The following is a 12,084-nucleotide window of genomic DNA, read 5'->3' on the forward strand; positions in this document are numbered from 1 at the left end:
CGGTGGTTCTCGATATCTCTCACTTTACCGGAACTGTCATTTCTCCCAGTAACGTGCTCTTCGACAGATCACCAAGGAAGATGTCGTAGTCAAGACGCTCTTTCAGGGCTGGGCACGTCCTCCGGATTTGGGAATTTTTTATGAATACTGTGTCTGATGTTCTTCAAAACAGAAGCAGCTGAAGAATGGTCTCACTCCGCTAAGGACTTGATATGCCAGATGCTCTGAAAGACGCCATCAAGAGATTCAGCGTGCGATTTTTTCCAAGCCTGTAAGATCAGTTTTTTGCGCTGCCTACCTGAGGAGCAACTCGCTGCTGCGTTGACTGCGTGGAGCTGGACCGTCTTTTCTGGGCTGTCTGTAGTTAATTAAAGATTCTGGAATGGCTCTCTCACAGCCCGTCTGACATGGAAAGCTATATAAGGCCTGGATGTGTGATTCTCTCGATATTTGTGTCCATGCCATCTGCGAACTGGGAACGGCTACGAGAAGATCTGCCACAACGCTTGAAACTACTTGTTGAAGATTCCAGGACTGATTTCTGGAGATGTGGCAGAGTATTAGTGCAAGCTGAGCAGAGATTAGCCTCTTCCAATGATGGTAAAGTTAGGTTCTGCAGCTCTTGGAGGTCGTGTGAGCGATCTCCATACTGGTGTTGCGGATTTGTGTGTGATCTGTCACCTGGAGAGACGATCCATGTGTTTAGAGTGGCAGCCTGTGTGTTTTAAAGTAGACCATTGTTTGGTATTGCGATGAATAGCTCGATGGCTTTTGATGGATACCTGTAAGCGTGTTGGTTGTGTATTGTAGAGGTCTTGTGAGAGTGTGGAGACTAGTTCGAGCGGCCAACGACCGTGGCGTGAGCGGCCCATTTTGTTCTGGCTTGAGGAGGCCGTGTTTGGTGCATTTTCCGGGATTTATTAAACTCTTTTAAAATAACCAGCAGTTCAACTATGTGTCTGATGCCAGTACTTAAAGATCAAGTAGCAGTAAGGCTCAATATGGATGGTTTTCCAGATAGTATGGCAGTTGCGGATCTAGGGAAGGATCCCTCATTAGTGGTAGACGTGGTGGTTTCCTAATGAGGTTATGCGACAGATTGGGATGTTGTCCAGTGATTGACTTCGGGAGGTCCTTGATTCGGGAGTTGAGGAAGGGAATTCGGGAATCCAACTTGCCAACTACACCTTTCCGAGGGTTATGAGAAAACTTGATGGAGCATCTACTGATAAGCTTGATTATTTTGTTATTTTCATGTAATGTAATCATTAAGGGGGGATGTTGGAAATTAATGCTTACATTCCATATTTGAGAAATTGGTTTGTGATGGTTGAGAAATTCTCTCAACCACTCTCTCTAAATTAGGAATAAGTTGGATCTCAAAAAATCTATTTAATAGAGTGATCTGAATGTAATCGGCGTGTGAGTGTGTTTACACATGCACCATTTGTGCATAATATATGATTGGTTTTCTGTAATTGTGTGTTTTTTAGTTGTTTTTATCAACCTTCACAATCATGGCCTCTAGATTCAAAGCGGTTATGGCTTTCTTTATCGAAGTTTCGGGGGGTCTCATAAATTTGAAGAAAAGCCAAGTATATGGTTGGAGTGTAAGTAAAAATATCTTGCTAAGAATCAGACAAATTCTCTCCTTTTCTATTTAGGAAGAATGGACTTAATTTACATATTTGGGGATACCTATCAATCTTCTTTCTCAGAACGACAATACTTGGCAAAAATATCCTCTCCAAAATCAAGGACAACATGAAGTGGTGGAGAGCATAGTAACTAAATATACCTAACTCAGTGGTCCTTCTCAAATATGTTTTATCTTCTTTACCCCTTCTCTATGTTCTATTGGGTCCAACAAGGATAAATATGAAACTTGCAAAAGATTATCGAGAATTTCTATGGGAAAGAGGAAAGTCCTCCACAAATTAGTTCCACCTCATCAATTGGTCAACCATTCATGCCCCGAAATCGATGGGTGGTCTTGGAGTTCGGGACCCTAACTAGTCAACAAGGCTTTAAGGGATAAGCTTTGCTGGGCGCTGATCTCTGGTCCTTATAATTGGTGGGAAAAAGCCATCCATCGGAAGTGTCTCCAAGGACCACGACAGGTGCTTGGACAATCATTTGAGTGTTATTTGTGGATCTCTTATTTGGAAATTCTTGAATGCTATTGCACAAGCTCTTGCTGTACTGATGGTTGTTGGATACACTAAGAGCAAATTTTCTTGTTTTGTGTCTATATTGCAAATTAATCCCCTATACACTAGAGTGGAAACTTATGCCGATATAATTATCAACTCACACCTCTTTTTTGGGTAATAAAATTATTTCCCAATTCTGATTAAAAAAAAGAAAGAAGAAGAAAAAATAGGCAATGACATTTATTTTAAGGAATTTAGACTTCTGTGATCCATAACATTGTTTAGTAATCTTCGGCAAAATCACATAATCAATCATATGTCGACGCATTTCGAACCAACCAGTGTGGTTCATCGTCAGGACAAGATGAAGAACTGATCTGGCTTAGCTTGAATAAATAGAGTGTGCAGAGACTCCAACGGCTATATCGCAACGGCTAATTTTGACCTGATGACCAAAGTCAAACTAATATTTTTATTGTTAATAGAGACATTATTATTAGGTAATTGAATAATACCACAAATTTATTGTTTTAAATATAATGGTCAATAAATCTACATATTTATTAAAAACCTATATTTTTTATTATTCGTAAATTATTTAATTACAAATAAATAGTATTAAATTACTATCTGTGTATTTATTTGATAATAATTGTTAGTATCTAGGGACCCAATGGTAAACTAGATATAAGGTCATTAATAAATTATGGTAAATTAATAATGGTAAACTTGATATAATGGTCATTAATCAATTATATCTTCAATTATATCTTCATAGGTTCATAGGTTCTTCAATTAAGTCTACCAGATTTTAACCAGTTGATAAACAACCCCATACACCATGATGCTGGTTGGCCTTCTATGCCGACTAAGCTTCCCTCAGTCATCCCGAAGTTTGAGGGTAATGCTGGAGAGGATCCTACCAACCATGTTCGATCCTTCCACATGTGATGTTCATCCAACTCCATAACCAATGACTCCATTCGTCTTCGGCTATTCCAACGCACACTCATTGGAGACACTGCAAAATGGTATGTAGACAAGCCCTCCACATCTTATTCCGTTTTTGTGTTGCTTGCTAAAGCGCTCCTCTCATATTTCCAGTTACCTCTCCGATACGACACTAGTATGGAGCTATTGACCTTATTCTGTTAGTCCTCCACCACTCGCCTTTCTGACCATGTTCAAGAGTGGCGTCGAAGGAGGAGCACATGTCGTGCCCCGCCCTTCAAAGATAATGTCTATCTAGATTGGTTTCTTAGGAGCCTTTTAGAACCCATTGGAAAAGATGTCACGTCCCATTTTCCTCAGACCGAGGAAGAAGCTCTCCAAATCACTCTAAGATATGACTTGATTTATGCGCAATCCGGTTATGTCTATACCGTCATTCTAGGCCTCCCTCGTCCTGGAAGTGCCAATGCACTGGGGGCATCTCATGCCGCCGATGGTATCATTGGAACCCTTTCACACCCTTCGCCATATACTCAGCAAAGTTATTTCTATCTACAAGGGGCACTAGTTTCTCCAACACATATGCCCCTCCTACTAGCAACATGTTTTCAGGGCCCCAACCTATCTACCAAACCATTGCGCCTCCTTAAGCATAGCCTAGTGCTCTAGCCCATCAAGCATTAGCACTGTAACCTCCCATGCATCCTTAGACCCAGCAACCACCACCCCCTCAGGCTCAAGTGTTTGCACAACAGAGTGCGACCAATCCCCAAAATAAAATAAAAAAAGAATAAGGGGAAGGGTACAAGGGTAACTAGGGTAACTAGGGTAATCAAGGTAATCAACCTAGTGAACCCCAGAGGAACCATCCTAACACCAACAACCAGCAACAGGACAGCCAACCGAAGCAGAACAAGGCTATTCGTACAAACAAGCCTTGTCCATGTTGTGGTGTACATGGCCATTATACACATGAGTATCCTCTCTTACCCCATATGCACCAAATGTGGGAAGCTCAAGAAACTTCTAGAGGTAAAAAATTGCCTCAGAATCCTATGCCATCTCAACTGATAGTGCTCACAAATCCTTTCCCTCAGCAAGGATTTGTTGTTGCTCAACCTCATCTAGGTCAAGCAGCCCATCCCCCCAACCTTCTGGTCCTGGTGAATACCAGATCCTTATGATGAACTATGATGAGGTTAATCCCTCTGATATCAACTTACAAACTTGGTCACGTCAATATGACAAGTCCTCAACTTCGTTTGCCACTGAGTCCAAAACCAAAGCATCTGTTGAGCCTCTTACGACACCAAATGGTCCATTACAGATCCCTCAACCTAAAGTTGAGGCCATTCCCAAGATCCTAAAGGGACCATTACGTCGTAATGCGGCTTCTAACTGAGCTGCCCATACATATAGTATAGTAGACGACTTAGCGCAATCACTTGCTGCCATGTTGACGCTGGAAGTCCTCCAGTCATGCCCATCTTAAAAGAAATATCTAATAACTGCCTTGGGTGCAATAGATCCTTATGACGATCGGTTGATTGTCTTCCTGGTTGATACATCAGAACATCCTGCATTGCCTTCATCCGTTGCTTTCCAGATTCCCGTTATAATTTGTAATGCCATCATCTCCCGATGCATTATTGACGAAGGTGAATCCACCTGTGTGATGTCCATTTTTGTTTGGAAACAACTCAAGCCACCTGAGTTCCCCTTCCACAATCACTTTGCGTGCTTGGGATGGACACTCCTCCCAGCCCCTCGGCATGTACCGCAACTATCCAGTGACCCTTGCGGGAAATACTGTCCATGTCGACATTGAAGTCATTGATGCCCCTTTAGATTACAATATTCTCTTAGGTCGTAGTTACACATATTCCATGTCAGCCGTCGCGTCTGCAGTGTTCCACAAGATGTGCTTCCCCCATGAAGGGAAGATCATTACCATCGATCATTTGACTTACTACGAGCCGGCATCCATGACATCCCCTGAGTCCATTATCTCGCCGGTGTTAGACAAGTAGTCTCCACCTCCTATCACCAGTGCCTCACCTAGAGTCTATAAAGATTCCTCATTGTTGGGTGCTTTCCCTAGTCCTCCCCCTCCCATATCAGAGCCTAACTCTATGAGTGTTTGCATGTTATAAGTGTCACTGGCTGCTCTCAAGCAGCCTGGTACATCTGATCCACAACCATCTCCTCAACACCCTGCGGTTACCATCCCAACCGAGCCCTTTGGATCCATCCCCCCAAGACTCCTCCATTTGAGGGTGCCTCTCCTATGTTTCCACCATGAACTATTCCTCTAGGTCTTAACCATCCAGGAGCTATTCCGTCGGGACATTACCCTGTAGGCCAGATACCTTTCCTATTTTCCCTCTCCGAGAGTATTTTCTGTCCCTGTCATGGCTTCACTGGTCCTTCCTAACATGACTTTGGGGATCCCAGTATGGTACATCGACACCCTTGCAAACATTCCGCTTGGTTAGCTAAGACCTTATCATGATTTGACCTCGGTTCAATGGTCCATACGACCCTTGTCGCTGCTTCAGTTCCATCACAACTTCAACAGGAACCCACTCCCTTTGTGAAAGCATCCAGACAGGGGGGCCAAGCTAAGAGGAAAGAATCGAAGGACAAGGCTCCCCAAGCTCCTCCAACCCCTAAGGCCCCAAAGCCGTCACCTCCATACGCTTTATGTAAGGTTGTTGGGCATGCCACCAATAATTGTCCTGAGCTTCCTCATCTCAAACCTTTGGTTCATGAAGCGTTCCCTGATTCAATATCCGTGAGGTCCAAATTACCTTACTGGGACCAGCCAAGAAACTCAAAATGCTGTGCATAAATCACGCTAGTGCCTTGTGTGACCATCATGGTCACTATTCCCATTGTTTCCCTCATCTCGATGGATTTCATGATTCCCTTTAGGTGCTTTGTGAATACGATACCACTTGTAGTGGATCACCTACTCCTCTACTCGTGGATTCTGGTACAACTAAACCATAACAAGGGGACTTTGGTCCCACCGTCGTGATCCCTCCCCCCGATGTCGAGATGACGTACACCATAGGTCATATCCTTTACCTATCATCATCCTTGAGTTCCTCACAGGTAAGCCTTTCTGGGTTTTCTGCGCGCGCTTCTATCAAACCTCTTTCGACAGAATCCTAGGTCTTAACATCCGTAGATCCTCCATCTACCAGATCATCGTCTACCACCCCAGATGATGCGTATGTGTACCTTCTTTCTCAGGTTGATGCACCAGGTAACACTACTGCATCATGTAGTCAGTCTTCCTCCCGTCTGCCCATCTTCAATTATGATGAGGACATCATGGAAGCTATGTATACTCCTGATTATCCTTGGGACGATATGCACCATCGTGCATACTTCCCTCCATATTTGGATTCCACCACTCTAAATAAATCTGGTATGCCCATAATATACTCGGGGGGCACATAGGCCACTGCATCTCCTTTAGAGGATTTCATGCCAAGTTGTGCTGAGATGCTTGAATCCCTGTTTCGAGCACTCGAAACACAATGGTGCTCCATAAACTCCTCCTGCTATGGGGCATCATTCCCACCTTTGCATACTAGATCAGTCCCCTCCATCACATATGTTTGCAGGTAGTATCCCATGCTTGGGGGCATGATGGTTTTCCCCTAGCCATCTTCTCAAGTAAGTCTCGGCCTAGATCCCATTGGATCTAGGTATGGTTGATTATCCTCCCATTCCTTGGATAGTCTGTCCTAACGACCTCTCTGGGAAGCATATGCACATCACATATCATAGACATTTGATACCATATCTTCAAATATTCTACTCTATGTCCACAGAGTCCCCATGTTTGACTTAGTGGGTGAGGATGATTCTAGACCTCCTCTAGTAGTCCATCCTCGTTTTCGTCTTCCCTTAATTCTTCACTAGGAACCATCATTCCAAGAAGCAATAAGGTCATCTTTAGTCAAGTAAGGCCACTTGCCTGAAAGTCGTAGATCTCGATTTCGATGTTCGGTTTGTCCGCTATGATCTCCACAAGATTTAGGGCCTTCTCCTCTTCTCAAATTGGAGGGAAAACATCCTTTTATAGGAAAACCCACAATTTTTCTATCGCACATTGCGACCAAACCGTAGCTCAATTTGATGAATCGTTAGCACCGTTGGAAAGATATCATCGAGTACTATAATGGGTTTTTTGATGATTTGAAACTTCACTAGGAAGTCATTTTTCCAAGAAGGGTCACTTTGTCGCCCCTAAAAATCGAATTTCTTCATAAAGTGACACTTGTCCTTTGAGGTCCACCTCCTCTTAATACTTGTAGTACCATGTGTCAATTTTTGTCATGAGTAACCATCATTTACTCATGTTTTGATGGTCCCCACTAGGCCTACTCTGTGTGGCAACATCATCGAGTCACCCTTGTTCAGAGCATCCGCGATGAGTCACCCTTGCATTCTTGGAGTCTATTTATTTCATGTCCCATATCATGACACAACATTCCATTCATCGTTGCATATCATTCATCCTGTGTTGCCCATTTTGGCCTCCAGTCATACTGTCCCCATCCACTCCGGAGTTAAGTCAACACTACCAGGTCAACCATGCTCTTTATGCTCTGACAAGGGAAGTCATCTGTTTGTCCCTTAGTACTACTTTCCCAATTATCCCTAGTGTCAGTCCATCAGTCACATTACTATTTTCCCTCGTGCCTCACTTATCGCGGGCTCTATTTTGTCAACATCAGCTCATTTTTTCCAGAAGAACGACCTAGAGGGCAGTGTATCTTGGTTCCAGCTCCCATTCTTGTTCGATGCCTTGGATCGAGCAGAGGGACTCATTATTGCCCTTTGACTTGGTTGCTTCATGTTCGTGATTCATACACTTGATGGTTTAGTGATGCAGCAGATTGTACTAGTGATTCTTGGTTGTGTGTGAGATGTTTCAGACCTCATGAGGGAGTGGCCCTTTAGGTAGCCCCCCACATGCCCAAATGCATTCTTATTATTCTACAGCCTCAGATGCAGTTCCGCAGAGTTAATGGGTTCGGGTCCTATCGATTGTAGTGTTCATAGCATGCACGTCTCCTTCAGATGATCCATTCAGTATTGCAGAGCCCTTCCCTGTTTAGCAGGGCTTCTTTGGTTGTTTTACCCTCCCTCCCACCCATTTCTTGAGGGAAGGGCCTTTGTATCTCATGTACTCAGATATTATTGTATTCAGTCCTGGCTCATATTTTTCTAGGTGCTTTATGTATATGGGACACATTTTATTATTTTTTGGCTATGTTATGCCAACATTTATTTCAGTGCTTAGTTTTATATTTCTGGGCGAACCATTATTTTTGTACTAAGATATCTTGATGGGTATGGGTATGCCTCCCTTGCCTTATTGAGGTCTAGTACCAAAACATAAAAGGAGACTTGTATTAGTCTTTCCCCCTCTGTCCCTATCCTATGACAATTCAGTTTCATTGGTCTCTCTCTCTCTCTCTCTCTCTCTCTCCCCTGTGTTGTCTAGTGATTGTGTCTTTACAATGTACTTCGATCATACTTTTTGCTCCTAACACTCGTACGTTGGGGGGAAATTTTTTATTACAAAAAAATGATCATCTAGCCTAATTTAATAGATGGATCGAAGTGCACCATGTAAAGCCAATTTTACCATAGTAAAAATGCTTTCACTATGAGAAATTACTTAATAAACCACCTTTGTTAAGTAATTTATAGTTATACCCTTGAAGAATAATTAAATAAATCATTATTATTATTATTATTATTATTTTCTTCTAGGAGTAATTAATTAAACCATTGTTTAATTATTATTCCTTGTCATATTTGACCCAATTATGAAAAATAAACAGATAAATCATTAATTATCTTATTTTTCTCTAAGAATAATTAATTAATCACTAATTAATTATTATTCTTTGTCAAATTTCACTAAATTCCTTAGGAATAATTAAATAAATCCTTATTTATTTATTATTCCTTAACTAATTCCTTGAGATGATAACTAAATCATCTCAAGTAGCTGTTGTCTTTTTAGCCGTTGGAGGCTTTGCTCTGTCTATTTAATCCCTGGACCTAGTCAAAAGTAGCTGTTGTCTTTTTAGCCGTTGGAGGCTTTGTTCTGTCTATTTAATCCCTGGACCTAGTCAAAAGTAGCTGTTGTCTTTTTAGCCGTTGGAGGCTTTGCTCTGTCTATTTAATCCCTGGACCTAATCAAAAGTAGCTGTTGTCTTTTTAGTCGTTGGAGGCTTTGCTCTGTCTATTTAATCCCTGGACCTAGTCAAAAGTAGCTGTTGTCTTTTTAGCCGTTGGAGGCTTTGCTCTGTCTATTTAATCTCTGGACCTAGTCAAAAGTAGTTGTTGTCTTTTTAGCTGTTGGAGGCTTTGCTCTGTCTATTTAATCCCTGGACCTAGTCAAAAGTAGCTGTTGTCTTTTTAGTCGTTAGAGGCTTTGCTCTGTCTATTTAACCTGCTAAGCTGGATCTGTTTCTTCAACTTGTCCTGACGATGAACCACACTGGTTGGTTCGAAACGCGTCGACAAATGATGTCTCATGTGATCTTCGCCGAAAAATCCTTTGTAAACTTGATATGGATCACAGAAGCCTAAACTCAACTAAATCAGTTATTTATTTATTATTTCTGAATAAAATTTTAAATGTTGTTTCCCTCCTAAACAAATATAATAAAATATTTCAGGTGGTTATTCCAAGAATGGGATCAATAATATTTTATTATTTCTCATTATTCGAGGATAACTCAATATTTTGTTATAAATAGAAGGGTTTTCCATTCATTATTCACTTTGGATTATTTTTATTGTTGCACTCACTGTTGTAACTCTGATTATTTTTATTGTCGCACACCATATTTTTGTTGAGTTTACGCATTATAGAGGAGAGAAACTCTACACAAGCTGAAGTCGTTTGAGGATAGCCAAGAACCCATCCCATAGAGGGGGGCTGGTAACATCTATTTGTTCCCTTTAAGTGTTACAATAAAAAATATTCTTTGTATATTTGGTTTCCATTGGATGATTGTTTTTATTACTTTCTTTTTGCTATTTAACTATGATTGTGATTGGAGTTATTACTCTTTCTTTTTGCTATTTAACTATGATTATGGCATAGATCCGGACTTTGGTAGGTTTGTTTCTATCAGTTGCTGCAAATCTACAATGTTTAGCATCCATTTATATTGTTGAGATTGTTTGTTATCCACAATCTTAAGTGGGTTCTTTTCGTACATCTTTGAGAAGAAAACACTACAACATCAATAGTTCTTTTGGTTATATTTTTGAAGCCTTCGGCTATATCAACTACATTAATATTTTTAATATAGTTGTACTAGCATAAATACAATGGTCAACATCACTCATTTTAAAGCCTTGGTACATCACATATTTGTGAAATTTTTAATACCATTTAACTACTTAACTCCATATAAACACTTTTATTACTTGCACACTAAAATTTATTTTCATTTCATAACAAACATCATTAATTACTCCATATAAAAATTTTGTTTAATATTACTATGCAAAAATATTTTTTTTTACTTTTATTTGCTCTAACTTGAATTTCACACTCTCTCTCCCATTGTAATAAGATGTTAGTTATTTTAACCTATAGAGAGAATTTTCTATGTAGGCTAGGGAAAGGCCCTGTTTTTATTATTATTGTTAATAGTCAACTACATAATTATTAGTTAGCTATTTGTAACACAGATAGGGATTTTTCACTTACGGGTTGTCAAGTTTTAAACATATTATTTGAGTTTAGAAATATTTTTTAAATTTCAAACATATTGATAGAATTTTTTGTTTATTGTTAGGAATATTGAGAGAGAGTAAATCAATATTTCTTTTATAATTGTTATTATACTAGAAATTGCACCACATGTTGAAAAGGAAACTCCATAAGCTGGTAGCATAGCAAAGAGAAGCATAGAAGAAAGAGTAGAAACAACATCCGAGTAAGTAGATTTTCTTAGTTCACCATAGTTCAAGTAGGGTTTCTAGATTTAAACAGTGTCAAAGTTTATAAACATATTAGAGACTACTTGGTAGTTGATGTGCAATATGAGCCTCCAATCACATTGCTTTATGTTAAACAACTATGCTTTATGAGGAAGTTTTGAATTGGAATTTCAATTTTAGCAATTTTTTTTGGATTTTGAAATTTTAAAGATTGTTGAGAATGAGTTACATTTTGTGATATGGAAAATGTGCCAATTTAAGGAATCTTTAAAGTTGACGAGATGTGAATTTCTCAATCAGAAACAATTCAACATTTGCGAAATTTCATAAGAAACTGATTATCCCCCAACCTATAACTTGAAGGTTAACATAAAAGGCAAAACACCAAATTATTTATACCTATATAGAATTTAAAACATGCTTCAAAATTTCTTCTATCAAAAGTGCATAACAACATAAATATAAGTAGTATATCATCATTAACATAAAAAAAATTAAAAAAAAATGCTTCAAAATTTCTTTTATCAAAAATGCATAACAACTTAAATATAAGTAGTATGTCATCATTAACATAAAAGAGACAAATAAATCAAATAGCAATGATGTAGTAATATATATCCTGTTGTAACTCAAAATGCACTTTCTTTGGTAACTACAAAATGCACTTTCTTTGGATTAGTTACCAAGCTTAAGAAGTAACTATTCCATGAGGACTAACTATTCCAATTTCCAACAATACTGCTCAAGGCTTTGCGACCCACCTCATCCTTATGGAGCACATGCCATTTGCCAGTGAGAAAAACCTTACCGGATAGGTTAATGGTCTGTAAATGTGAGTGAATCGACTACGAGTTTACTACAGTGGATAACATTACTAAATAACCAAAATTCATAAAATTCGACTATTCAATTTTTGTAAGTGTAAAATTTGGATTGCTTATTAAATTATTTGATTTTTTTGTTTGTTTGTATTCCAAAATATTTC

This window comes from Pinus tabuliformis, chromosome J (assembly GCF_031772625.1).
Source record: "Pinus tabuliformis cultivar Carrire ecotype Pingquan chromosome J, CPIR1, whole genome shotgun sequence".
Classification (NCBI taxonomy): Eukaryota; Viridiplantae; Streptophyta; class Pinopsida; order Pinales; family Pinaceae; genus Pinus; species Pinus tabuliformis.